General features: G+C 38.3%; 1 protein-coding gene and 1 long non-coding RNA gene across 2 annotated transcripts in view; one reads left to right on the top strand and one right to left on the bottom strand.

Moving 5' to 3' along the window:
* Positions 1-1,334: 1,334 nt before the first annotated feature.
* Positions 1,335-9,359, top strand: LOC309793253. The gene is made up of 3 exons (XR_014291898.1): positions 1,335-1,514; positions 6,019-6,134; positions 8,298-9,359. It is a non-coding gene; the product is annotated as an uncharacterized lncRNA (long non-coding RNA).
* Positions 9,360-20,251: 10,892 nt separating this feature from the next.
* LOC309815250 (placenta-specific gene 8 protein) overlaps positions 20,252-27,857 on the bottom strand; it is a 34,874-nt gene continuing 27,268 nt past the window's right edge. Inside the window, exon 5 of the mRNA XM_082641933.1 lies at positions 20,252-20,575. The gene's annotated coding sequence lies outside the window, so the exon portion shown is untranslated. The remainder of the gene's footprint in view (positions 20,576-27,857) is intronic.

Raw genomic sequence — 27,857 nt, 5'->3', positions numbered from 1 at the left:
GCACCCTCTAGTTCAGTTTTTAATGTCATCAGTTGTCATGTATTTTTTCACCATTTAAAGGTCCTTGAACGTATAAATGGAAACTATGAAAATCAAGTTTCCCATCTGAGAAATGTTTGTTCATCTTTTATAAATTTTTTATTATTAGGGGAAGAATGCATGTTCATTGTAGAAGTACAGATAAGCAAGAAGAAGAAAATAACAACTATAACTGGAATCACGTGTAACATTTTGGCCTATAGTTGGCTCTCCATATCCAGGGGCTCCTCATCCGCAGATTCAACCAACTGTGGATTGAAAATATTTGGGGAAAAAAAATTCTAGGAAGTCCCAAAAGGAAAACTTGAATTTGCCATGTGCCAGCAATGATTTACATAGCGTTTACATAGATAGATCATCTCTAGGTATTATACATAATCTAGAGATGATCTAAAGTATAGGGGAGGATGTATGAAGGTAATGCAAATACAACATCACTTTACATAAGTGACTTTTGCACCTGCAGATTTTGGTATTTATTGGGGGGGTGGTCTTGGAACCAATCCCCATTGGATACTGAGGGAATGATTGTATATCATAGTCTTCACAAATGAATATACAGTTGATCCTCATTATTCACAGATTCCACATTAGTGACTTTGCCTACTTCCTAAAATTTGTCACCCCCAAATCCGTACTCCAAGTACGATGCTTTCACAGTCATTTGCAGACATGTGCAGAGCAGCAAAAAATTTGAGTCCCCCTGTTTATGTTTCTAGCTGGGATCGAACAAGGCAATGCTCTACCTTGTTTCAGCTCTCATACTATAAACAAGCGTCGTTTTTGTGGTCTATTTAATACCACATTCTCCACATTTTCATGCATTTTCTTGTTGGTTTTGCTGTCTAAAATGGCCCCTAGCATAGTGCTGAAGTACTATGTTGTGTACTTAAGTGTGAGAGGTCTGTGATGTGCCTTTTGGAGAAACTACGTGTGTTAATTTAGGTAAACTTAATTCAGGCATGAGTTATAGTGTAAGCCATGAATTCAATGTTACTGAATCAACAATATGTATTGAATGTGATGCCTTTAAACAGAAATACACAAAACAAGGTTACATATTGACCAGCTGACAAAAATGTTGTGACCAGAGGCTCATGGAACCTAACCCCATATATCCCCTAGGAGCAGGAGTTGAGTATTCACTAATACGCTGTTGGCAGCAAATGTATAGAACATAACTACCAGAAATAACGAGAATCAACCAGCATATTTTAGTAGGCAAAAATGGGGTCATAAAAAAGATTGCTTTTCATTGAAAAAACAGATTGTGAGAATATGTGATGCTCATTTGTTCCCCTTAGGACAGCAGCGTTCTTGGATGCTTGCTACTCTTTTTAAGGATGAAAGGTGCCAGCAACTTGCTGCTTATGGAATCCTCGAGAAAATGTACCTAGATAGGATCATCAGAGGAAATCAACTTCAAGAATTTGCTGCCATGCTGATGCCTCACCAGAAAGCAACTACAGCTGATGGTAATGATTACTTCTTATAAGTATGTTGTAGTAAATATTGAGGTCACACTAGTAGAACATATGTTAAATTTGGAGCATCTTGATATCTTTCTAATATTTTTATGTAACACTTGGTAAAAGAAGGAGTATTGACTGAAGATGAATATTATACACAGATACGAGTCTGAAGTATAAGAGTAGCTCTATTGGAAAGCATTTCGTGGAATAAAGCATTTTTTGGAAACTGTAAGAGCAGAAGAATTATAGGCTAGGCTTATAGCGCCTGGTTTTTTAAAGACTCAAACCATTTGATAAGTACCTTAATTAATCTTAAACATCAATTTGTAACAGAGCATAATTATCCAGTCCTATTTTAGACAGAGCAAAATTTGGCACAATAGCTTGCCCAAGGTTACTGAGGGGAAAGTGTTTCTAATAAGAATAGAACTTGGTGTCATGTTTCCTAGTATTTGCTTAAGTCAGACTGCCTTTGCTGGGAAAGAATTTTGTAATAGATGCTTGTTCATAACATCAATTATTTTATGTATGTTTATCTACAGAGGTTTTAAAGTAGCTTATAACAGTAACACACATGATTATAAAAATATAGATGTAGGCCACCAGAAACATGGAAAAGGTCAAGACAAACATGCAGATCTGTCAGACTCATCGCCTTGGATTCACTGTCATCCCATATTGAAGAGAATCTAACTGTAAAGAATTATTTATGTAAGATTTGGCTGAAAGGTATATACCTCACCAGTCTTACTGCCCTGAGTTAAACCAGATCATTGAAGCAATTATATTGACCTATAGAATTTCTTTTTTTAATTGTACTTTAAGAAACAAATCAATTGATTATTATCTTTCTGTCTAAAGGAGATATTTATTCTATAGGATATTCTTTATGTAGATCCTCAGAAAAATTCCTTTTCAGCCTTAGGATTAGTTGTGATTCTCCAGAGCAATTGATTTTTATCTTATTTAAACACTGTGAGTTGATAAACTGGTTGGTTTTCTTAATTTTTTTAAAAAAATATTTATTTATTTTTATTTTCTGCTGCTTTGTGTCTTTGTTGCTGCGTGCAGGCTTTCTCTAGTTGCAGTGAGCGGAGGCTACTCTTCGTTGCGGTGCGGGTGCGTGGGCTTCTCATTGTGGTGGCTTCTCTTGTTGCGGAGCATGGGCTCTAGGCACACGGGCTTCAGTAGTTGTGGCAAGTGGGCTCAGTAGTTGTGGCTTGTGGGCTCTAGAGCGCAGGCTCAGTAGTTGTGGCTCACAGGCTCTAGAGCACAGGCTCACTAGTTGTGGCGCACTGGCTTAGTTGCTCCGCGGCATGTGGGATCTTTCTGGACCAGGGCTCGAACACGTGTCCCCTGAATTGGCGGGCGGATTCTTAGCCACTGCGCCACCAGAGAAGTCCTGGCTTTCTTAATTTGATGGGCTGCTAGAAAGTTTAAAAAATTAAACTTGTAGCCCACCTGTAGTGTGTGTGTTTTGACTGTTGTTATTCTTTTTCTTTTTAACTTTTAAATTTTCTTGTCTTCTGTGTATTCTGAGCAGCTTTAAATAAATTCTTTTGCAAGAAGATGTCTGACAAACAAAAGCTAGATAAATATGAAAGAGTTTCCAGAATTGATGTAGTTGAGCTTCACATTTGACTTTGAGCTTTCTGGCCGTGAAAAAGGAAAAGATAACATCAGATAATTCTTTTCTCAAATGAGGGCTACTCACTAGGATCTCGGAGAATGCAAATGATTTTCAAATTTCTCATAGGAGACTATGTATCAGTATATAGAACAGGCATTTTGTCTTCTTCCTCTTTCATTTTAGACTTTATTGCCTTCCTTATTTATCTTTCTTGGACATCTTTGTTTATTGTCATTACAACCCTAGGCTAGCAATCGTGAGACATAGCTTTGTTGTTTTTATTACAATTCAGTGGTTTCAGTATACTCTGAGTTTTACAATGTAACAACTAGTCTACTTTCTGCTCTATAGATTTGCCTGTTCTGGACATTTCATATAAATGGAATCATACAATATATGATCTTTTGTGACTGACTTCTTTCACTTAACATGATATTTTCAAGGTTCATCCGTGTTGTAGTGTGCATCAGTACTTCATTCACTTTTATTGCCAAATAACATTCTGTTAACCACATTTTATTTCTTCATCAGTTAGTGGACATTTAGGTTATTTTCACTATTTGGCTATTAATAATACTGCTGTGAACATTCATGTGAAAGTTTTTGTGTGGACATAAGCTTTTAATTGTCTTGGATGTATATCTAGGAGTGGAAGTACCGGGTCATGTGGTAACTCTATGTTTAGTCTTTCGAGGAGCTGCCAGACTGTTTTCCAAAGTGGCTGCACCATTTTACATTCCTGCCAGCTGTGTGTGAGGGTTCCATTTTCTCCATATTTTCTCCCACACTTGTTATATTATCTGTCTCTTTGATTTAGTCATCCTAGTGGGTATGAAGTGTGGTATCTTATTGTGGTTTTGATTTGTATTTCCTTGGGGGCTAATGGTGTTAAGCACCTTTTCATATGCTTATTGGCCACTTTTAAATTGGGTTATTTGTGCTTTTATTATTGAATTGTAAGAATTCTTTATATATTCTAGATCTTATTATCAGATAAATGATTGGCAAATATTTTCTCCCATTCTGTGTGTTGTTTCTTCACTTTGTTGATGGTATCTTTTGAAACACAAAAGTTATTAATTTTGATGAAGTCCAGTTTATGTTTTTTCTTTTGTGGCTTGTGCTTACAGTGTTGTATCTCAGAAACCATTGCCTAATCCAAGGTTATGAAAAGCTGTTCTATTTTCTTCTGTAAGTTTTATAATTGTAGCTCTTACATTTAGGTCTTTGATTCATTTTGAGTTAATCTTTGTATATGGTGTAAAGTAGGGGTCCAACTTAATTATTTTGCATGTGAATATTCAGTTGTCCCAGCACCATTTGTTGGAAAGACTCTTATTTCCCCACTGAATTGCCTTGGCATCTTTGTTGACAATCAGTTGACTGTAAATGTGAGTTTATTTCTGGACTCTAAATTCTATTCCATTATTCTGTATGCCTGTCCTCGTGCCAGTACCACACTGTCTTGGTTGCTCTATCTTTGTAGTAAGTTTTTTTTTTTTTTAATTTTTAAGTTTTGGCTGTGTTGGGTCTTCGTTGCTGCACGCGGACTTTCTCTTGTTGCCGTGAGCGGGGGCTACTCTTCATTGTGGCATGAGGGCTTCTCACTGCGGTGGCTTCTCATTGCAGAGCACAGGCTCTAGGTGCACAGGCTTCAGTAGTTGCAGCACGCGCGCTTCAGTAGTTGTGGCATGTGGGCTCAGTAGTTTTGGCTTGCAGGCTGTAGAGCGCAGGCTCAGTAGCTGTGGCACACGGACTTAGTTGCTCTGTGGCATGTGGGATCTTCCTGGCCCAGGGATCGAACCCACGTCCTCTGCATTGGCAGGCAGATTCTTAGCCACTGTGCCACCAGAGAAGTCCCTTGTAGTAAGTTTTGAAATCAGAAAATTTGAGTCTTCCAACTTTGTTCTTTTTCAAAGTTGTTTTGGCTTCTATGGGTCCTTTGAATTTCCATAAAGATTTTAAGATCAGCTTGTCAATTTCTGCAAAGAAGCCAGCTGGGATTGCACTGAATTTGTAGATCAATTTGGGGAGTACTGCCATCTTAGCAATATTAAGTCTTACATATTTCCCTGTTTATTTAGGTCTTTATATTGGAAAGTTGCTAAAAAAGTAGATCTTAAAAGTTGTCACAAGAAAAAAAACTGTAACTGTGTGAGGTGATGATGTTAATTAACTAAACTTCTAGTGGTAATCATTCCACAATATATACATATATCAACTCATTATGTTGTATACCTTAAATGAATACAGTGTTATATGTCAATTATATCTCAATAAAACTGGAAAGGAAAAAAAAAGAAGTGGGTGAGCCACATCTTCAGGATGGGGCCTGAGGTCCATAACTTTGTCAGGCCCTGTATTATCTTACTTAGGGGAGGATCCTATGCCTGATATCTCATGAAGGGATCCTGCCTTCCAAACATTTCTCATGTTTGCCTCAGAGTAAAGTGCTTGTGAAGTGCCCAGGGGAATAGAGATCTTTCCACTGAGCAGTATTTTTTGACTTATCAAGCTTACAAACAGCAGGATTGTTTGCATGATTGTTTTGCTGCTGCTTGCTAATAAAAGTATGCGCTTATAGCAAGAAAAGTTAGTGAAGTTGATAGCTAGTCCAAGGAAGCAAAACCCCAAACCCAGAGGATTAAATCTGTCCAGGTAGTTAATAAATACTTGCCAATCATTTTCTAAATGTTATTTGTATTTAACTGCATGTTATTCAAAATGTATCAAGGGATTTTGGTTACTTTGAAAATTTTGATAGGAATAAAGGCAATGATTATGAGTTAGTACATGCCTAGAAAATTTTTAACAAGATGCATGTTTTAAGAGTGTAAAACTAGTTTCAAAATTATAACATTCTTATTTATATTTAAGGTTCTAGCATCTTGGACAGAGCTGTTATTGAACACAGTTTATTGCCTGCAAGCAAATTATATAATAATATTACCTTTGAGGAACTTGGAGCCCTTTTAGAGATTCCTGCAGCTAAGGTATTTTCTTATTTCCAATACATAAAAGGAAGTTAAGAGACTAAATTATTGACATAAAGAGAAAATAAAATATATACAGTTGGACCTCCATATCTGCGGATACAAAACTTGTGGATATTTTGGAGGAATATTTTGGAGGGCCAACTGTATTCATTGTACTACTACATTTTATATAAGGGCCTTGAGCATCCGTGGATTTGGGTATTCATGGGGGCTACTGGAACCAATCCCCCATGGATACTGAGAGATGACTGTAATTGATAAATATTGGCAGTTGCAACAAAAATATACATTAAAAGCCTAAGGTAAATGGAAATAAATTATTTGAATGTCAAAATAGTACTGTAATGGAATTGTCTTTTTTTTAAGTTGTATTTTATGGTAAAGTGACCTAGAATGGAAATCTTAAAGGGGTTCCAGGTTATGATACCCATTTTGTAAGAATATCTTTGTTTAGTATCTGTTTAAATCCACTTCATAGTGGTTTCTGATTTTTAACTAACATTTGATCTATGCCTTAATTCTTTTTTCTGCCCTAGATTGACTCATAGTTTAAAAAGTTCATCTCTTTGAGAGAATGACTATGGTAATACTCTAGGCTATTGTATTGTAACTTCTGTGCTTGATTTAACTTAAGAAGTTGACTGAGTTATTAGGGAGTTAATTTTATTCTTAGTCATGATAGCGTTTGGTTGGCTATGTATAAATTCCAAAAAAGTACCAGTCGTATTTAGAGAGTATTTCAGGTAACATCTATAAAACATTCTCTTAATTTTGAATAAGAGTAAAAGCAAGCAATCAACCTTACTTTTACCTAACTTGTAGAACTTTTTTTTTGAACATCTTTATTGGAGTATAATTGCTTTATATTGTTGTGTTAGATTCTGCTGTAAAACAAAGTGAATCAGCTATATGTATACATATATCCCCATATCCCCTCCCTATTTCACCCTATAAGTGGTCACAAAGCACCGAGCTGATCTACCTAAGCTGATCTCCCTGTGCTATGTGGCTGCTTCCCACTAGCTATCTATTTTACATTTGGTAGTGTGTATATGTCAGTGCCACTCTCTCACTTCATCCCAGCTTACCCTTCCCCCTCCCTGTGTCCTCAAGTCCATTCTCCACGTCTGTGTCATTATTCCTGTCCTGCCCCTAGGTTCTTCAGAAAAAAATTTTTTTTTAGATTTCATATACACGTGTTAGCATACGGTATTTGTTTTTCTTTTTGTGACTTACTTCACTCTGTATGACAGACTCTAGGTCCATCCATCTCACTACAACACTTGTAGAGCTTAGAGTCACGTAGTTATGGTCACATCCCCTTTTATCTGTTAGTGAAAGTTTAATTTAGTATTTTCTAATACAATTCCTTTACGTATACACATTCAACACACAGTAAAGGAAGTGGAACAATTTCGGAACCAAGGCTTCAGTTACCATTAAAAGATGCTTCCTTCTTAGGCTTTGAGGTATGATCCCTTGCTGAGACTAAGGGAAGTGAATATATTTTTAACAATAAATGCTAGTCACTGTCTGTTCAAGAGTGATTTAGGGTTGATTGTGAAGATGGTCAGAGTTACTAAAACGACTGTCACAACCCAGTTTGCTAGATAGACAGTAAACATGGAGTATTTCTTTAGGAATTAGGTAGAGAACCTTTTGCTCCCCTTTAATGGTCTTTTAAATCCTTTCGTTTCCCTTTTAAATTTGAACGTTATTCCTCCTTTCAATATTTTCTTCAAAAATATTACTGTCTTAGAGAGTTTTGGGGGTGATAAATACTGTGAAAACTGAAATGAAATAAAATAGAAAAGCTAGGGATTTTTTTGAGATGTGGATCCCAGTGAGAGGAAAAATTGTTAGTTTGATTTTGAGCAGAGAGAAAATTTGGTTAGAAGGCTAGATTCTTGCTTAAAATCTTACAACAAGAAAAACAGATCCCAATTAACTTAAAATAATGGATTGTACCCAGAAAGAATTGGGGGGATATAACAGGCAGATTTACAAGATTTACTCTTGTAATGAATGGCAGATGAACACATACGTAAAGCTTAGTGATGGTGAGCTAAACCAAGAGCTTTCAGTTCTCTTGGTGAGAATATGTGAATAACTAGAAATGATAATTAAAGTGTCTAAGAATTTATTGTTTTTTTTAAACAGGCAGAAAAGATAGCATCGCAAATGATAACAGAAGGACGTATGAATGGATTTATTGATCAGATTGATGGAATAGTTCATTTTGAAAGTAAGAAGTTTTGCTTGTTTGTATCATAATGAAATGGCAGTGAAGTGTTGTACATTTGTGATTAAAACATGTTGAGCGATTTCCTTTGACCCAGAATCTTCCTATGGAATGAGCTTATTTCCCAAAGAAATAATTTAAAATAATTTTTATGAACTTTTATTCATGAATCTAATTAATGCAGCATTTTCTATGCTGTGGAAAAATTTGAAACTGGAATTGTTATATTAGTTCACTCATGAATTACTCACCAAACATTTATTGACCACATACCGTGTATTGGGCATGTAGAAAAGACAGTTGCATATCCTGTTCAGCAGCTCACTAAACTGATGAAGGCAGACAGGTAAGTAGATCTCTTGTCTTTCTCATTGTCTAATACCTCCTCAGCCCTCTTCCCACCTCATTTATGCCCTGGACCTTACCGAGAACCATTCCACTTGTACAGTTTTAATTTGAAGTATCCCACTCTGACCATGACCTTTTCCCAGCCTTTCTAGTGGTCTTTCTCAGGTACTTCAACCTCACCTCTTCCTTGACTGCATTGGAGCCTCTGGTCTATTGACTTTCACTTTCTTTCAGTCAGCTCAGCCCTTTTTTTTTTTTTTTTTGTGGTACGTGGGCCTCTAAATGTTGTGGCCTCTCCCGCTGCGGAGCACAGGCTCTGGATGCACAGGCTCAGCGGCCATGGCTCACGGGCCCAGCCGCTCCGCGGCATGTGGGATCTTCCCGGACCGAGGCATGAACCCATATCCCCTGCATCGGCAGGCGGACTCTCAACCACTGCACCACCAGGGAAGCCCAGCTCAGCCCTTTTTTAACCTTTACTGTTCTTCCTATCCAGCTTAGATTTCATGATTCATCGTGAATCATGAAATCAGGATTTCAATCATTTTCATGATTCAGTTACTTCTTTTACAGATGCCCCAGAACACTTGCCTGCGAACTTTTTGTTCCTGCTGTCCAACAAAACTTCACCTCGAATGAACCCATTCTCCATCTTTCCCATGCCTGTACTTGAGTAACTAACTAACGTTGCTGGAGAAGAGACAGAGCACCAGACAGATTGATACCACTGCAAAATTCAAGGTCCTGAATTCTCGACGCTGCCCGGGATTCTTGATACATTTCTCTAGTCCACTTTTTCCGTACTCTGCAATGACGATTTCAAATTTCATTTTCCTAAACCTCTGACTTTTCTCCTCCTTCACTCTCTGTTCAATATAGATCTCATTCTGTCCTTTTCTTCTTTCGTGTTATATGGGAGATGGTTTCCATCTCTCTCTCCAGTTCTTCCTCTTGCACTTTGGATCCCTTCTCTGAACTCTGCCACTCCCTGCTCCAAAAATGAAATATTTTTTAGGAACCTGAGCTTAGCAATTATTTTGTCTATTTTCATCCTTTTTTTCTCTGTTGGCTTCTTTTTATCGATATTTAAACATGGTCAGGTCTCTTCCGTTTTAACAAAAATCCTTTTATCTTTCAGGCTTCATCCTGACTTTTCCGAATATTGAATAAGGTTGATCACTCACTCCGTTTTGAGTGCCCCCGCCCCTTCTTGACTTCTGTCATCTCCTTCACCCTATTCTCCTGTTTTCCCTCCTATTTCTCCAGGTATTCTTCCCAGTTGTCTTTGTAGATTCTATAGTGCTTTAAATTTAAATATTGGGGTTGCTTGGGACATACTCCTCGGCCTTTTTCTCCTCACTCTACTGTTACCCTAGGTAATCTCACCTATTCCCATTGATTCAGTTACCATCTCTATGCAGACAGCGCTTAGACTTCTAGTGTAAATCTCCCTTCTGAGTCCCAGGTTCAGCGGCTCTAATTGACTTATAGGTGTTTCCCACCTGATTGCTTCGTGGGCTTCTCAGAATGAATATACCCAAAACTGAATTCACTATCTCCTCCACTGCCTGCCTCCCAAAACAGCCAGCCAGCCAGCCAGGAAATACACTGTTCACTTTCTCCAGCATTCCTTATCCTTGACCCCTTCTCTTCTTCACTGCCCAGAATCCTTCGAATTTTACCTCATAGTGTATCTGGAATCCATGTACTTTTCTTCATTTCTTACCTTCACCAGCCTGTTCTGAACCCCCAAAACCCCTTCTGGGCTTAAGAAATAGCCTTTTAGCTTTTCTTCTCACATCTACAATAGCTCCTTTCTAGTCCAGTTGCCCTAGTAGAGCCAGAGGGATTGTGATCTTTTAAAAATGCGAACAAACAGAAAAAAGAAATAAAAAACAAATTATTAAATGTTACTCTCTTCCTTGACATGCTGATGAATGGCTTCCCCACTGCTTGTAGAGTAAGATTCTACAAAGTCTCCAAAAGGTCCTACGTGATCCTTTATGGTTTTCTCTTTCCAATCCAGCTCACAGGACTTTTTGTTTTTTCCAGCCTTGTAAATTCTTTCCCACTTTAAACATTCCAAAATAGTCATCCCTCTCCACAAGCAGCCTCTCCAGCCATCTTCTATTTGTCCCCATGTCTTAGTTTGAACAATGTTAATCAATAATGATTTTCCTGACTTCCCAGGTTAGGTATGGCTTTAAGTTATACATTCTTGTCACCCTGAATTTCTGAATTTGTCTAAATGTCTGTTTCTGTTAACCAAGCTCAGCTTCCTAGTGATAGATATTAAGTGTCTCTTGTTCTCCATGGTATATCCAACATCTTTTCCAGTGCCCTGCACGTTGTAAGTGGGAAATAAATAATTATTGAATGAGCAAACACAATGTATGATGAAGAGTATAGCAGAGGCGTCACCAAGTAAACACAGTTTAGGGCCTCCCTGGTGGCGCAGTGGTTGAGAGTCCGCCTGCCGATGCAGGGGATACGGGTTCGTGCCCCGGTCTGGGAGGATCCCATATGCCGCGGAGCGGCTGGGCCCGTGAGCCATGGCCGCTGGGCCTGCGCATCCGGAGCCTGTGCTCCGCAACGGGGGAGGCCACAACAGTGAGAGGCCCGCATACCGCAAAAAGAAAAAAAAAAAAAAAAAAAAAACACAGTTTAAATTAACATATGCCAACTTGATAGAATATGGGATATTTTACTTTCTAATTTTCTTAGATTTAAAAACTACAATGGTAAATCTGCTCATAATGAGAAGTAAAACATTATAAGGATGAATAAAGGAAGAGTCCGTAATGTCTTTCCACTTTCACCTGCATTCCTCTGATCCCAGCTGCCTGGCATAACTAATGTCAGTCTAAAGTCTCCTGTGCCTTTCTACATGTTTATATAGATAAGTAAAAACATGTAGGGATTTTTTAAAGTGGCATTATACTTTAATGTACATAGTGTTCTATGAAGTGTTTTTTTGTTTGTTTTTGTTTGTTTGTTTGGGGGTTTTTTTGGCCACACTGCTTGACACGTGGAACTTCCCTGACCAGGGATCTAGCCCATGCCCCCTGCAGTGGAAGCTCAGAGTCTTAGCCACTGGACCACCAGGAAAGTCCCAAAGTGGTTTTGTTTCTTTTTAAGTTAATGTACCGTGAATATATTTGCGAGTCACTAGATATAAATCTAATTTATTTGTTTTAATAGCTGCATAATATTTCGTGGAGTTCAACTATTCACCTGTTGATGGACATTCAGGCGGTTTCCTTGTGCGTATCTTTATATACTGGGACACTTAGTTCTATAGAACAGAGTCTCAGAAGTTGCATACTTTGCATCAGAGGATATACATGTTTTGATTCTTAATAGCTACTGCCAGTTTGCTTTCCAGAAAGGTGTAGCCATTTACACTTCCACCAATATGAGAGAATGAATCTTTAAGAGTTGGATATTCTTCTTCTTTTTATCTTTTGCCAATTGTTGGGGGCAAAATACTATGTTATTGTTTTATTGTGCATTTCCTTGGCACTAGTGAAGTTTAATATCTTTCCATATATTGGCCATTAGTATTTCCTTTTCTGTGAATTCATGTTAGTTTTTCTTGTCTATTTCCTTCCTTCCCCCTCCACACCTTTCCTATCTGTGTTACAGATATTTTTCTCTTTCTGTCGGTTGTGTTTCTGTAACACAATGCATACCATAAACACATTTAAAAGCTCTTTTGCAGCCAAATATGTCCATTTTTAATTTTATGGCTTTTGTGTTTTCTGTATTGATTAAGAAAGTCTCCCTCCCACCTAGAGGAGTGGGATAGGAAGGGTGGGAGGGAGACGCAAGAGGGAGGTGATATGGGGATATATGTATATGTATACCTGATTCACTTTGTTATAACGCAGAAACTAACACACCATTGTAAAGTAATTATACTCCAATAAAGATGTTACAAAAAAAGAAAGTCTCCCTCACTTTGGGATAAAATTAATATTTTCCTAAAATGTCTTCTAATATTTTATTTATTGTTTTATATTTAGAAATTCAATCTGTCTGCAGTTCATTTTTGTGAATAATTTTAAGGCATGGTCTAGTTTTTTTTTTAAAGATTGATTGCCAATTATGCAAATATTTTTATTAAATAAAACATCCTTTCTGATCTTTGGCGTATATTAGGTTCCATATATATGTTCGGATCTATTTCTGTACTCTATTTGGTTCCATTGATCTGTAACAATATTAGGTAATAAATTTATAGTAAATTTTACTGTTAGTAAAGCAATACCTATTCCTCCACTACTATTTTTTAATTGAGTTGAAATTCACATAACATGAAATTAATCATTTAAAAGTGAAAAATTCATTAACATTTAGTATGTTTACAGTGTTATGCAACCACCATCTCTACCTAGTTCCAGAACATTTTCATCTTCCCAAAAGGAAATCCCATGCCCCTTAAGCAATTACTCCTCATACCTCTCCCCCCAACCCCTGGCAACCAATTTCTATTCTGTCTCTATGGATTTACCTGTTCTGGATATTTGATATGAATGGAACCATACAATATGTGACCTTTTAGCTTCTTTCACTCAACGTAGTGTTTTCAAGTTTCACTTTCTCCAGTGGGTGGCAGTGTCTTACGAAGCAGTAGACATTGGTGAGGGAACAGGTGGCCTCAGTGAAGTTGTCTGTCTGACTGCTGCAGTTGAGGTGGTTTGGTTTTATTTTGTGTTTTTTGTTTTGTTTTGTTTTGTTTTGTTTATACTTTGTGCCAGTGATTGGGGTACTTTTCTTAACTATTTCTTAATTAGCTTAATTTCATTAACTAAGATTTTTGGAGTAAACTTTTAAAAATCAATGTTACTGTATTTATCTTCTAACTCAACTTTCACTGTGGTTGCAAAGGAGTAATTTCAACTTTGTACATTATTCCTTTTTTCTTTAGCACCAGAAGCCCTGCCAACATGGGACAAACAGATCCAATCGCTTTGTTTCCAAGTGAATAACCTTTTGGAGAAAATCAGTCAGACAGCACCAGAATGGACAGCACAAGCCATGGAAGCCCAGATGGCTCAGTGAATCCTTGCAGACCTTCTGTGCACATTACATCTTTTTCCATGTTGTACAGATTAATTTCACTATCTCTCAAAAGCGTTTGCATCATGACCTTACATATTTCCATCCCTTTTATGCTGGATTCAATTTAAAGAAGACATTATTAGAACAGGAAGTACAAGCATTTAAAAATACGTAGTTCCCATTTATTCAGGGTCTCTGTATCAGGCTAACTCAGATGTCTTTTTGAAAGCTTTTTCTTTAAACAGAGTAGGTGAAGTATCTGTGGCTAAAAAGTTTGGGATTTGTGATAACTTTGTAGTTATGTAAAACTTAAGTGCTTGGTGCCTCTCCACATGTGGTTATCTAATAAATGGAGACGTGAGCCAAATAAAAGTAGTACTTTGTTTTTAATTAGTGACCAGTGTTTTGTTCCTTTTTCCTTTCAATTAAGCAGACAATTATTTATACCATATGCAAGAAATGCAAAGATAAGCCAAAAAGCCTGTTCTCCAGGCATTCACAGAGTCACAGAGCTAAGAGTCAATATATGAAATACTTGTAGTTGTACCAAGTACTAGAGTACACAGGCAGGAGCTTTTCATTTAGCAGAGAGAGATCAGGGAAGACTCCTCAGGATTATTTCAGCCTTGCTTTATAGTGAAAATGGGGAAGAACTTTTAAAAAACAGTTTGGGGGCTTCCTTGGTGGCGCAGTGGTTGAGAGACTGTCTGCCGATGCAGGGGATGTGGGTTCATGCCCCTGTTTGGGAGGATCCCACATGCCGTGGAGCGGCTGGGCCCGTGAGCCATGGCCGCTGAGCCTGTGCGTCCGGAGCCTGTGCTCCACAATGGGAGAGGCCACAACAGTGAGAGGCCCGTGTACCACAAAAAAATAAATAAATAAAAATAAAAAAGAGTTTGTAGGCAATTACCAGTTTCAACTCCAGCATATAAGGCGCTGAAGTCATCACTCCATCCTCACAGCAAGACACATGCCACAACATGCAAGGACAGATGGACAATGTAAGCAGACAGATTGACATTTCAGAACTATAAAATTTAAAAAAATATAGTTGATATGCTAAGAGAGGATGGAGAAAATGGAATCATAAGAAAAAGGCTGAACATGCGGAAAAATCAATGCCTTTTCTTAGATCCGAAGTAGAATTGAGGTCATAGGGCAAACCACCACTCCCAAACTGGAGAGACAGCCAGATAGAATCACATTAGAGATCAGCTCACCAGGAGCAGAGCTGCTTGGGCCAGTAACTGATATGAACAGTGAAATGGTAACTTTGACAAGTTACTGGATGCTAACTGGCTTGACAGTTAAAAACCCCACACTTGGGCTTTCCTGGTGGCGCAGTGGTTGAGAGCCCGCCTGCCGATGCAGAGGACACGGGTTCATGCCCCGGTCTGGGAGGATCCCACATGCCGTGGAGCAGCTAGGCCCGTGAGCCATGGCCGCTGAGCCTGCACGTCCGGAGCCTGTGCTCCGCAACAGGAGAGGCTGCAACAGTGAGAGGCCCGCGTACCACAAAACAAAGAGAACAAAACAAAAACCCTACTCTTAGGAGAACCTCCACACTTTATAGGATTTATCCTCAGGAACCCCACCAAGTTCTCATGATTAAGATCAGGGATCCCCTTGTGTTTCAGGGGAGGAGAAGGTAACTATTTTGAAATACACCCATATCATTTTCCATGACAAAGGCCTGCCCTCTGAAGGAAATTACTCTACCAGAGCCTTATCTCACCTGGGGAAAAGCAAGTTAGACAATTTCATCCCCCTTTAGCCTTCTTATATCATGGGAGAAGAGAAAAAAATGTCTAAGAAATACTTCTGAAGGTCACAGCCCAGGGACCCAGGCCAAATAAAAGACAGAGATATAAGATTATTGAATGCTTCCCAAATACCCTTCCACCTTGATAACAGAGTTCCAGTGTAGTATCTGTGGAGTATGACTTAGAGCTCCAAGACAGACTCTTCAACAAAGAATTCTTAGGGAAAAAACACAACAGGGAAGAAGACAAAACAACAAGGAAAATAGAGGAAACAAGCCTCTGCCACTTAGAGCTACAGAAAATGTTAAGTACTGCCTAGCTCCTATCCAGATTCACATAAAACCTTATACTAAAAGCCTAATTGCCTCAGTTCCTATTTCCTGATACGTCATGTCTGGCCTCCAACCAAAAAATTACAAAGGATGATAAATGGCAAGAAAAAGCACAATTTGAAGAGACAAATCAAGCATGAGAACCAGACTCAGATATGTCAGAGATGTTGAAATTCTCCGAACAGAACAGAAATTTGAAACAGCTATGTTTAATTTGCTAACGGCTCTCATGGAAAAAGTAGACAACGTGCAAGGACAGATGGGTAATGTAAGCAGACAGATTGAAGTTTCGGAACTGTAAAATTTTAAAAAATATAGTTGATAGCTAAGAGGATGGAGAAAACGTAATCATAAACTGCTCAGTTAAAATCAGAGCGTCAACAATAGAGTGTCAAAATGCATGTGGCAAAAACTGATAGAACTGCAAGGAGAAGTAGACGAGTCCACTACTATATTTGGAGACTTCAATACCCTCTATCAGCAATGGACAGATTCTGCAAACAGAAAAGTTGTAAGGACATAGTTGAACTCAACAGCACCATCAATCAATTGGATCTAATTGTTATTTCTAAACCACTTCATCCAACAACAGCAGAGTACACTCAAGCTCACATAGAACATTCACCAAGGTAGACCACATCCTGGGCCATAAAACACACCTTAACAAGTTAAAAAGAATAGATATCCTAAAATGCATGCTTTCAGACCACAATGAAATGAAACTGAAAATCAATAACAGAAAGATACCTGGAAATTCCCTCAAAACTTGGACATTAAACAACATACTTCGGGACTTCCCTGGTGGTCCAGTGGTAAAGAATCTGCCTTCCAATGCAGGGGACGTGGGTTTGATCCCTGGTCAGGGAACTAAGATCCCACATGCTGTGGGGCAGCTAAGCCCATGTGCCTCAACTAGAGAGTCCGCATGCCACAAACTACAGAGCCCACAAACCCTGGAGCCTGTGCGCCACAACTTGAGAGATGCCTGTAAGCCACAGTGAAGAGCCCTCGTGCCGCAACGAAAGATCCTCCATACTGCAACGAAGATCCCACATGCTGCAACTAAGACCTGAGGCAGCCAATAAATAAATAAATAAATAAATAATAAACAGCATATTTCTAAATAACACATGGATTAAAGAAGAAATCTCGGGCTTCCCTGGTGGCACAGTGGTTGAGAGTCCGCCTGCCGATGCAGGGGACCTGGGTTCGTGCCCCAGTCCGGGAAGATCCCACGTGCTGCGGAGCGGCTGGGCCCATGAGCCATGGCTGCTGAGCCTGTGCGTCTGGAGCCTGTTCTCCGCAACGGGAGAGGCCACAACAGTGAGAGGCCCGCATACCACAAAAAAAAAAGAAAAAAAGAAAAAGAAATCTCAGGAGAAATTTTAAAATATTTTGAACTAAATGAAAATGAAAATACAACTTATCAAAATTTGTGGGTTGCAATGAAAGCAGTGCATATCTTAGGAAAGCATAAAGATCTAAGATCAATAATTTAAGCTTCCACATTAGGAAACTAGAAAAAAAGCAAATTAAATCCAAAGTAAGCAGAAGGGAAGAAATAATAAAAATTATAGTAGAGTGTAAATCAGTGAAACTTGAAAACAGGAAGTTGATAAAGAATATCAATGAAACCAAAGTCTGGTTCTTTGACAAGATCAATAGAATTGGTAACTCTAGCCAGAGTAAGATAAAAAGAGAAGGCAAATTACTAATATCAGGAATGAAGGGGGCCATCACTACAGATCCTATGAAGAATAGAAGGATAATTAAGGAATAATATGAACAACTCTGTGCTGACAGATTTGATAACCTAGATGAAATGGACCAATTTCTTTGAGAGACATAATTACCAAAAGCCTCACAAGAAGAAATAATCTAAGTAGGCCTATATCTATTAAAAAAATTTAATCAATAATTAATAACCTTCCATGACAGAAAGCACCAGGCCCAGATGGGTTTACTGGTGAATTCTATGAAACATATAAGGAAGAAATCACACCAACTCTCTATAATCTCTTTCAGAAAATAGGAGCAGAGAACACTTCTTAATCCATTCTATGAGGCAAGCATCACCCTTCCAGCAAAAGCAGATAAAGACATTACAAGAAACGAAAACTGCAGTCCAATATCTATCATGAAAATAGATGCAAAAATTCTTAACAAAATATTAGCGAATCAAATCCAGCAGTACAGAAAAAGAATTATACAACATGACCAAGTGGGATTTATTCCAGGTGTGTAAATTGGCTCAACATTCAAAAATCAGTTAATGTAATCCATCACATCTACAAGCTAAAGAAGAAAAATCATTTGATCACATCAATAGGTACAGAAAAAGCATTTTATAAAATCCAACACCTACTCATGATAAAAACTTTCAGCAAACTAGGAGTACAGGGGAAACTTCCTCAATTTAATAAGGAACATGTATAAAAAACCTATAGCTAACATCATAATGGTGAGAAACTAGATTGCTAGATTCTTTCCCCCTAAGATCAGGAACACAGTGAAGTTGTTTGCTCTCACCACACTTTTTTTTTTGGCCGTACCTCATGGCTTTTCGGATCTTAATTCCCCGACCCACACCCTTGGCAGTGAAAGTGCGGAGTCCTAACCACTGGGAATTCCCTCACCACTCCTATTAAACTTTGTACTGGAAGTCCTAGGTAATGCAATAACTCCAGAAAAGGCAATTAAACTTAAATACAGACTGGGAAGGAAGAAATAAAACTATATTCAAAGTTGACATGATTATGTAGAAAATCCCAAGGAATCAAAAAAAAAAATTCCAGCAACTAATAAGGACTTATAGCAAAGTTGCTGGATACAAGGTTAATATACAAAAGTCAGTTTCTTTCCTATATATATAACAATGAAGAGCTGGAATTTGAAATTTGAAAAAAGTATGTGTGTTGAAAGTAGGGAAAATAGGGCATTTGTAGAGTGAAAAAATAGTGGGAGAATAGGCTAACAAGGTAGATTGAGGTTATATTGTGAAGCACCAGGCAAATTTTTTTAGGATGTTTACAGTTTACTCATGGCAAGCTGTGTATAGGATGGATTGGAGAGAGGCAATGGGAGCTGGAGTTACTAGAGGCAGAGAAACTAGTTCAGGAGCTATGAATATGAGTCTCCAAACACATAATTAGGACTTGGACTCCATCCATGGCAGTGCAGACAAAGAAGAGAGGACAGATGAATTCATTCAATAAATGATTTCAGTATGTATCTACTAGGTGTCAGGCATTCTTCTAGGCACCACAGATACAGCAACAAACAAAACAGATCATCCACTGGGGGTATTAAGTGGCGTTTAAGTGACAGAAGTTGGTGTCGGATTAGATGTGAGGAGAAGGGAGAATGGTATGCTGAGACAGTTCAGGTTTCACTGATATCTAGATTTCTCACCTTAAACAACTGAGTGGTAATATCTTTTGACCTGTTGTGTAGAGTAGGGGTAGGGCACATCCAGATGGACTTGTTTAGTACGCAGCTGAAGAGACATTCTGAAGATCAGCAGTAAGGGAGAAACTAGGAACACAGTCCTCCTTGGTGTATAGGAAGTGTTTGAAGACACGGGAATAGAGGACTCTAAGAAGAACGTGAGTTGTAACAGGAGTGGACCCAGGAGGGAACCTTGCAAAGCACCTACATCTATAAGGCAAGTAAAGAAGGGCAAAACACTCTAATTTGTGGAATGCCTCTTAAGTTCCAGGTGCTTTTACATTTTATCTCACTGACATTTCACAATATACTTATAGTGAAATATCTCCTTATAGTAGATAGTTTGGCCTCCCTCAACCCCCCACCCCAACAAATGAAATGGACTCAGAAGTGTAGGAGGAGAACGAAAGGAAATTAGGCAGTGAGATTTTCATCAGGGTACAATGTTGCAGGGATCAAACAGTTTGAGAAATGTGAAAAAAATAGTTTCTTCACACATGTATCCATCAATATTTAACCAAAATTGAATCATATTGAATTGATAATTGAATTTTTATTACTTGCTCTGATACTTCATATCCAAAAGAGAAAGAAAATCAATAACACAACAATGAAACCATCAGGTATGCAGTTGGGAAGCAGAGCATAGTGCATTGTTGCTCTGTCAGCATTGATAATGCTTATAGATAACATGAAAAGGAGCAAAAGTGTTGGCTAAAGGCACCATAAGTGTCTTAGCATAGTTGTCTGTAGCCGTTTTCTCTATCTCTTAAACTTCTTAGAGGAAAGAGAGCTGAGTAGCTGTGGACCCAAATCTCCTGTTAGGAAACTACCAGAACCAAATTATGAGATTGACCCCCCCCCCGAAATTGACTAATGATGTAAGGACATTTTATTGAGAGCAAAGAAGCATAAAGATTCATGTTAGTAAAATCTTTTATTTGGTTCATATTTTAAATGTAATACAAAATTTATAAGCCAGAAAATTTAAAAACAAGGAGAAACTAAGCTGGACCATTTAGCAAAACTAAGGGACAACATTCCTTTAAAATAAATCAAAGTTCAATTTTTTTTACCCCATTGATTGTGATTAAACATACCAATCATATTTCAGTTGCAAAAAGTGGAGAAGCACTCAAGCTGAAGAGGTGTGAAGCTGGTTTTAGTTGCTTCAGTAAGAGCTCTTCACGAGGTCAGGAGAGAGACCACAGAAGAAAGGAAAGAAAAAAAAGAGCTCTTCACCTATAAGGGACAAACAAAAAATAGGGTTAAATTTTCTCAATCTACTTTTTTAATTTTAATAAAGGCCTAATTTTAGAATCATTTTAGATTTACAGAAAAGTTGCAAAGATAGTACAGAGAGTTCCCAGATACCTTGCACCAGTTCCCTTATTGGTTAACATCTTACTGTGGTAGGTTTGTGACCACGAACCAACGTTGATAGATTATTAATCAAAGCCTATCCTTTGGGCTTCCCTGGTGGTGCAGTGGTTGAGAGTCCACCTGATGATGCAGGGGACACGGGTTCTGTGCCCCGGTCTGGGAAGATCCCACATGTCGCGGAGCGGTTGGGCCCATGAGCCATGGCCGCTGCGCCTGCGTGTCCGGAGCCTGTGCTCCGCAGCGGGAGAGGCCATGACAGTGAGAGGCTTGCGTACTGCACAAAGCCTATACTTTATTTAGATTCCTCAGTTTTTACCTAATGTTCCTTTGCTGTTCCAGGAACCCATCTAGATGGTGTATTACCTTTAGTCGTCATGTTTCCTTAGGCTCCTCTAAACTGCAATAGTTTCTCAAACATTCCTTGTTTTTGATCATCTTGACAGTTTTGAGGAGAATCTGCCTCAATTTTTGTATTTTGTACAATGGGTCTCAAGTTTTGTTTGTCTAATGTTTTTCTCATGGTTGGACTGGAGTTGTGGGGTTTTGAGAGGAAAACCCTAGAGGTAAGGTGCCAATCTCATCACATCATTTTAGGGGTACATGCTATCAACAGGACACCACTGATGATGTTAATGTTGATATTAACTGGCTGAGGTAGTTTTGTTAGGTTCTTCCACTGTGAAGTTAGTTTCTTCCCTCCTTTTCATACTATACATTTTGAAAGAAAGTTGCTATGCAAACCCACAATTAAGGGGTGGGGAATTATGCTCTATCTTCTTGGGGGAGGTGTACCTACATACATTATTTAAAATTCTGTATTTCTGGGAGATTTGTCTATTCTCCCTTCCTTGTTTGTTTTTAACATTTTTATTGGAATATAATTGCTTTACAATATTGTGTTAGTTTCTGCTGTTTAACAAAGTAAATCAGCCATATGTATACATATATCCTCATAGCCCGTCCCTCTTGAGCCTCCCTCCCACCCTCCCTATCCCACCCCTCTAGGTGGTCACTGAGCTGATCTCCCTGTGCTATGCGGCTGCTTTCCACTAGCTATCTGTTTTACATTTGGTAGTGTATATATGTCAGTGCTACTCTCTCATTTCATCCCAGCTTACCCTTCCGCCTCCCCGTGTCCTCAAGTCCTTTCTCTACCTCTGCATCTTTATTCCTGTCCTGTACCTAGGTTCATCAGAACCTTTTCTTTTCTTTCAGATATCATATATATGTGTTAGCATATGGTATTTGTTTTTCTCTTTCTGACTTACTTCACTCTGTGTGACAGACCCTAGGTCCATCCACCTCACTACAAATAACTCAAGTTCGTTTCTTTTTATGGCCAAGTAATATTCCATTGTATACATGTGCCATATCTTCTTTATCCATTCATCTCTTGATGGACATTTAGGTTGCTTCCAAGTCCTGGCTATTATAAATAGTGTTGCAGTGAACACTGTGGTACATGACTCTTTTTATTTATTTATTTATTTGTTTGTTTGTTTGTCTGTTTATTTATTTATAGGTTGTGTTGGGTCTTTGCTGCTGTGCGTGGGCTCTCACTAGGTGCGGTGAGCGGGGGCTACTCTGTTGCAGTGTGCACACTTCTCACTGCGGTGGCTCCTCTTGTTGTGGAGCATGGGCTCTAGGCACACAGGCTTCAGTCATTGTGGCTCACGGGCTCTAGAGCGCAGGCTCAGTAGTTGTGGCGTGTCGGCTTTGCTGCTCTGAGACATGTGGGATCTTCCCGGACCAAGGCTCAAACCTGTGTCTCCTGCATTGGCAGGCGGATTCTTAACCACGGCACCACCAGGGAAGCCCCATACCTCTTTTTGAATTATGGTTTTCTCAGGGTATGTGCCCAGTAGTGGGATTGCTGTGTTGTAGGGTAGTTCTATTTTTAGTTTTTTGAGGAACCTCCGTACTGTTCTCCATAGTGGCTGTATCAATTTACATTCCCACCAACAGTGCAAGAGGGTTCCCATTTCTCCACACCCTTGCCAACATTTATTGTTTGTAGATTTTTTGATGATGGCCATTCTGACCAGTGTGAGGTGATACCTCATTGTGGTTTTGATTTGCATTTCTCTAATGATTAGTGATATTGAGCATTCTTTCATGTGTTTGTTGGCAATCTGTATATCTTCTTTGGAGAAATGTCTATTTAAGTCTTCTGCCCATTTTTGGATTGGGTTGTTTGTTTTTTTGCTATTGAGCTGCATGAGTTGCTTGTATATTTTGCAGATTAATCCTTTGTCAGTTGCTTCGTTTGCAAATATTTTCTCCCATTCTAAATGCTGTCTTTTCGTCTTGTTTATGGTTCCCTTTGCTGTGCAAAAGCTTTGAAGTTTCATTAGGTCCCATTCGTTTATATTTCCATTTCTCTAGGAGGCGGGTCAAAAAGGATCTTGCTGTGATTTATGTCATAGAGTGTTCTGCCTATGTTTTCCTCTAAGAGTTTGATAGTGTCTGGCCTTACATTTAGGTCTTTAATCCATTTTGAGCTTATTTTTGTGTATGGTGTCAGGGAGTGTTCTAATTTCATTCTTTTACATGTAGCTATCCAGTTTTCCCAGCACCACTTATTGAAGAGGCTGTCTTTTCTCCATTGTATATTCTTACCTCCTTTGTCTAAGATAAGGTGACCATATGTGTGTGGGTTTATCTGTGCGCTTTCTATTCCATTCCATTGATCTATATTTCTGGTTTTGTGACAGTACCATACTGTCTGATTACTGTAGCTTTGTAGTATAGTCTGAAGTCTGGGAGCCTGATTCCTCCAGCTCCGTATTTCTTTCTCAAGATTGTTTTGGCTGTTCAGGGTCTTTTGTGTTTCCAAGCAAACTGTAAAAAATTTTGTTCTAGTTCTATGAAAAATGCCATTGGTAGCTTGATAGGGATTGTACTGAATCTGTAGATTGCTTTGGATAGTATAGTCATTTTCACAATATTTGTTCTTCCACTCCAAGTACATGGTATATCTCTCCATCTGTTTGTATCAACTTTAATTTCTTTCATCAGTGTCTTATAGTTTTCTGCATATGGGTCTTTTGTGTCCTTAGGAAGGTTTATTCCTAGGTATTTTATTCTTTTTGTTGCAGTGATAAGTGGGATTGTTTCCTTAATTTCTCCTTCAGTTTTTTCATCATTAATGTATAGGAATGCAAGAGATTTCTGTACATTAATTGTGTAACCTGCTACTTTACCAAATTCATTGTTTAGTTCTAGTAGTTTTCTGGTAGCATCTTTAGGATCCTCTATGTATAGTATCATGTCATCTGCAAACAGTGACACTTTTACTTCTTCTTTTCTGATTTGTATTTCTTTTATTTCTTTTTTCTTCTCTGATTGCTGTGGCTAAAACTTCCAAGACTATGTTGAATAACAGCGGTGAGTGTGGACAACCTTGTCTTGTTCCTGATCTTAGAGGAAATGGTTTCAGTTTTTCACCATTGACAATGATGTTGGCTGTGGGTTTGTCATATATGGCCTTTATTATGTTGAGGTAGGTTCCCTCTATGCCCACTTACTGGAGAGTTTTTATCATAAGTGGGTGTTGAATTTTATCAAAAGGTTTTTCTGCATCTGTTGAGATTATCATATGGTTTTTATCCTTCAATTTGTTAATATGGTGTATCACATTGATTGAGTTGCATATATTGAATAATCCTTGCATTCCTTGGATAAACCCCACTTGATCATGGTGTATGATCCTTTTAACGTGCTGTTGGATTCTGTTTGCTAGTATTTTGTTGAGGATTTTTGCATCTATGTTCATCAGTGATATTGGTCTGTAGTTTTCTTTTATTGCATTACATCTTTGTCTGGTTTTGGTATCAGAGTGATGGTGGCCTTGTAGAACGCAATTGGGTGTGTTCCTTCCTCTGCTATATTTTGGAAGAATTTGAGAAGGACAGGTGTCAGCTCTCCTCTAAATGTTTGATAGAATTCGCCTGTGAAGCCATCTGGTCCTGGGCTTTTGTTTGTTGGAAGATTTTTGATCACAATTTCAATTTCACTTCTTGTGATTGTTCTGTTCATATTCTCTATTTCTTCCTGGTTCGTCTTGGAAGATTGTATTTTTCTAAGAATTTGCCCACTTCTTCCAGGTTGTCCATTTTATTGGCATATAGTTGCTTGTCATAGTCTCTCATGGTCCTTTCAATTTATGCAGTGTCAGTTGTTACTTCTCCTTTTTAATTTCTAACTCTATTGATTTGAGTCTTCTCCCTTTTTTTCTTGATGAGACTGGCTAATGGTTTATCAATTTTGTTTATCTTCTCAAAGAACCAGCTTTTAGTTTTATTGATCTTGGCTATCTTTTCCTTCATTTATTTTTCAATTATTTCTGATCTGATGTTTATGATTTCTTTCCTTTTGCTCACTTTGGGGGTTTTTTGTTCTTCTTTCTCTAATTGCTTTAGGTGTAAGGTTAGGTTGTTTATTTGAGATTTTTCTTGTTTCTTGTGGTAGGATTGTATTGCTATAAACTTCCCTCTTAGAACTGCTTTGGCTGCATCCCATAAGTTTTGCGTTGTCGTGTTTTCATTCTCATTTGTTTCTAGGTAGTTTTTGATTTCCTCTTTGATTTCTTCAGTGATCTGTTGGTTATTTAGTAGTGTACTGTTGAGCCTCCATGTGTTTGTAGTTTTTACAGATTTTTTCCTCTAATTGATATCTAGTCTCATACCGTTGTGGTCATAAAAGATACTTGATATGGTTTCAATTTTCTTAAATTTACCAAGGCTTTATCTGTGACCCAAGTTATGATCAATCCTGGAAAATGTTCCATGAACACTTGAGAAGAAAGTGTATTCTGTTGTTTTTTCATGGAATGTCCTATAAATATCAATTAAGTATATTTGGTCTAATGTGTCTTTTAAAGCTTGTGTTTATTTATTTTCATTTTGGATGATCTGTCCATTGGTGAAAGTGGGGTGTTAATGTCCCCTACTATGAATGTGTTACTGTCGATTTCCCCTTTTATGGCTGTTAGCATTTGTCTTATGTATTGAGGTGCTCCTATGTTGGGTGTATAAATATTTACAATTGTTATATCTTCTTCTTGGATTGATCCCTTGATCATTATGTAGTGTCCTTCTTTGTCTCTTGTAATAGTCTTTATTTTAAACTCTATTTTGTCTGATATGAGTATTGCTACTCCAGCTTTCCTTTGATTTCCATTTGCATGGAATATCATTTTCCATCCCCTCACTTTCAGTCTGTATGTGTCCCTAGGTCTGAAGTGGTCTCTTGTAGACAGCTTATATATGGGTCTTGTTTTTGTGTCCATTCAGCCAGTCTGTGTCTTTTGGTTGGAGCATTGAATCCATTTACATTTAAGGTAATTATCGATACGTATGTTGCTATTCCCATTTTCTTAATTGTTTTGGGTTTGTTATTGTAGGTCTTTTCCTTCTCTTGTATTTCCCGCCTAGAGAAGTTCCTTTAGCGTTTGTTGTACAGCTGGTTTTTTGGTGCTGAATTCTCTTAACTTTTGCGTTTCTGTAAAGGTTTTGATTTCTCCATTGAATCTGAATGAGATCCTTGCTGGGTAGAGTAATCTTGGTTGTAGGTTTTTCTCTTTCATCACTTTAAATATGTCCTGCCACTCCCTTCTGGCTTGCAGAGTTTCTGTTGAAAGATCAGCTGTTAACCTTATGGGGTTTCCCTTGTATGTTATTTGTTGTTTTTCCCTTGCTGCTTTTAATATTTTTCCTTTGTATTTAACTTTTGATAGTTTGATTAATATGTGTCTTGGTGTGTTTCTCCTTGAATTTATCCTGTATGGGACTCTCTGTGCTTCCTGGACTTGATTGACTGTTTCCTTTCCCATGTTAGGGAAGATTTCAACTATAATCTCTTCAAATATTTTCTCAGACCCTTTCTTTTTCTCTTCTTCTTCTGGAACCGGTATAATTTGAATGTTGGTGCATTTAATGTTGTCCCAGAGGTCTCTGAGACTGTCCTCAATTCTTTTCATTCTTTTTTCTTTATTTTGCTCTGTGGCAGTTATTTCCACTATTTTATCTTCCAGGTCACTTTTCCGTTCTTCTGCCTCAGTTATTCTGCTACTGATTCCTTCTAGTGTATTTTTCATTTCATTTATTGTGTTGTTCATCATTGTTTGTTTGCTCTTTAGTTCTTCTAGGTCCTTGTTAAACATTTCTTTGATTTTTTCCATTCTATTTCCAAGATTTTGGATCAACTTTACTATCATTACTGTGAATTATTTTTCAGGTAGACTGCCTATTTCCTCTTCATTTGTTTGTTCTGGTGGGTTTTTACCTTGTTCCTTCATCTGCTGCATATTTCTCTGTTTCCTATTTGTTTAATCTACTGTGTTTTGGGTCTCCTTTTCACAGGCTGCAGGTTCGTACTTCCCATTGTTTTTGTTGTCTGCCCCCAGTGGGTGAGGATTGTTCAGTAGCTTGTTTAGGCTTCCTGGTGGAGGGGACTGGTATCTGTGTTCCAGCAGGTGGGGCTATATCTTGCCGTTTTGGCAGGCAGGGCCACGTCTGGTGGTGTGCTTTAGAGTGTCTGTGAAATTAGTATGACTTTAGGCAGCCTCTCTCTACTTTTTTTTTTTTTTACATCTTTATTGGACTATAATTGCTTTATAATGGTGTGTTAGTTTCTGCTTTATAACAAAGTGAATTAGTTATACATATACATATGTAACCATATCTCTTCCCTCTTGCGTCTCCCTCACTCCCACCCTCCCTATCCCACCCCTCTAAGTGGTCGCAAAGCATCGAGCTGATCTCCCTGTGCTATGCGGCTGCTTCCCACTAGCTATCTACCTTACGTTTGGTACTATATATATGTCCATGCCTCTCTCTTGCTTTGTCACAGCTTACCCTTCCCCCTCCCCATATCCTCAAGTCCATTCTCTAGGAGGTCTGTATCTTTATTCCTGTCTTACCCCTAGGTTCTCCATGACTCTTTTTTTCTTAAATTCCATATATATGTGTTAGCATGTGGTATTTGTCTTTCTCTTTCTGACTTATTTCACTCTGTATGACAGACTCTAGGTCTATCCACCTCATTGCAAATAGCTCAATTTCGTTTCTTTTTATGGCTGAGTAATATTCCACTGTATATATGTGCCACATCTTCTTTATCCATTCATCCGATGATGGAC

Source organism: Mesoplodon mirus (genome assembly GCF_964341445.2).
Source record: "Mesoplodon mirus genome assembly, chromosome: 2".
NCBI lineage: Eukaryota > Metazoa > Chordata > Mammalia > Artiodactyla > Ziphiidae > Mesoplodon > Mesoplodon mirus.
This window is presented reverse-complemented; position numbering and strand designations above follow the sequence as displayed.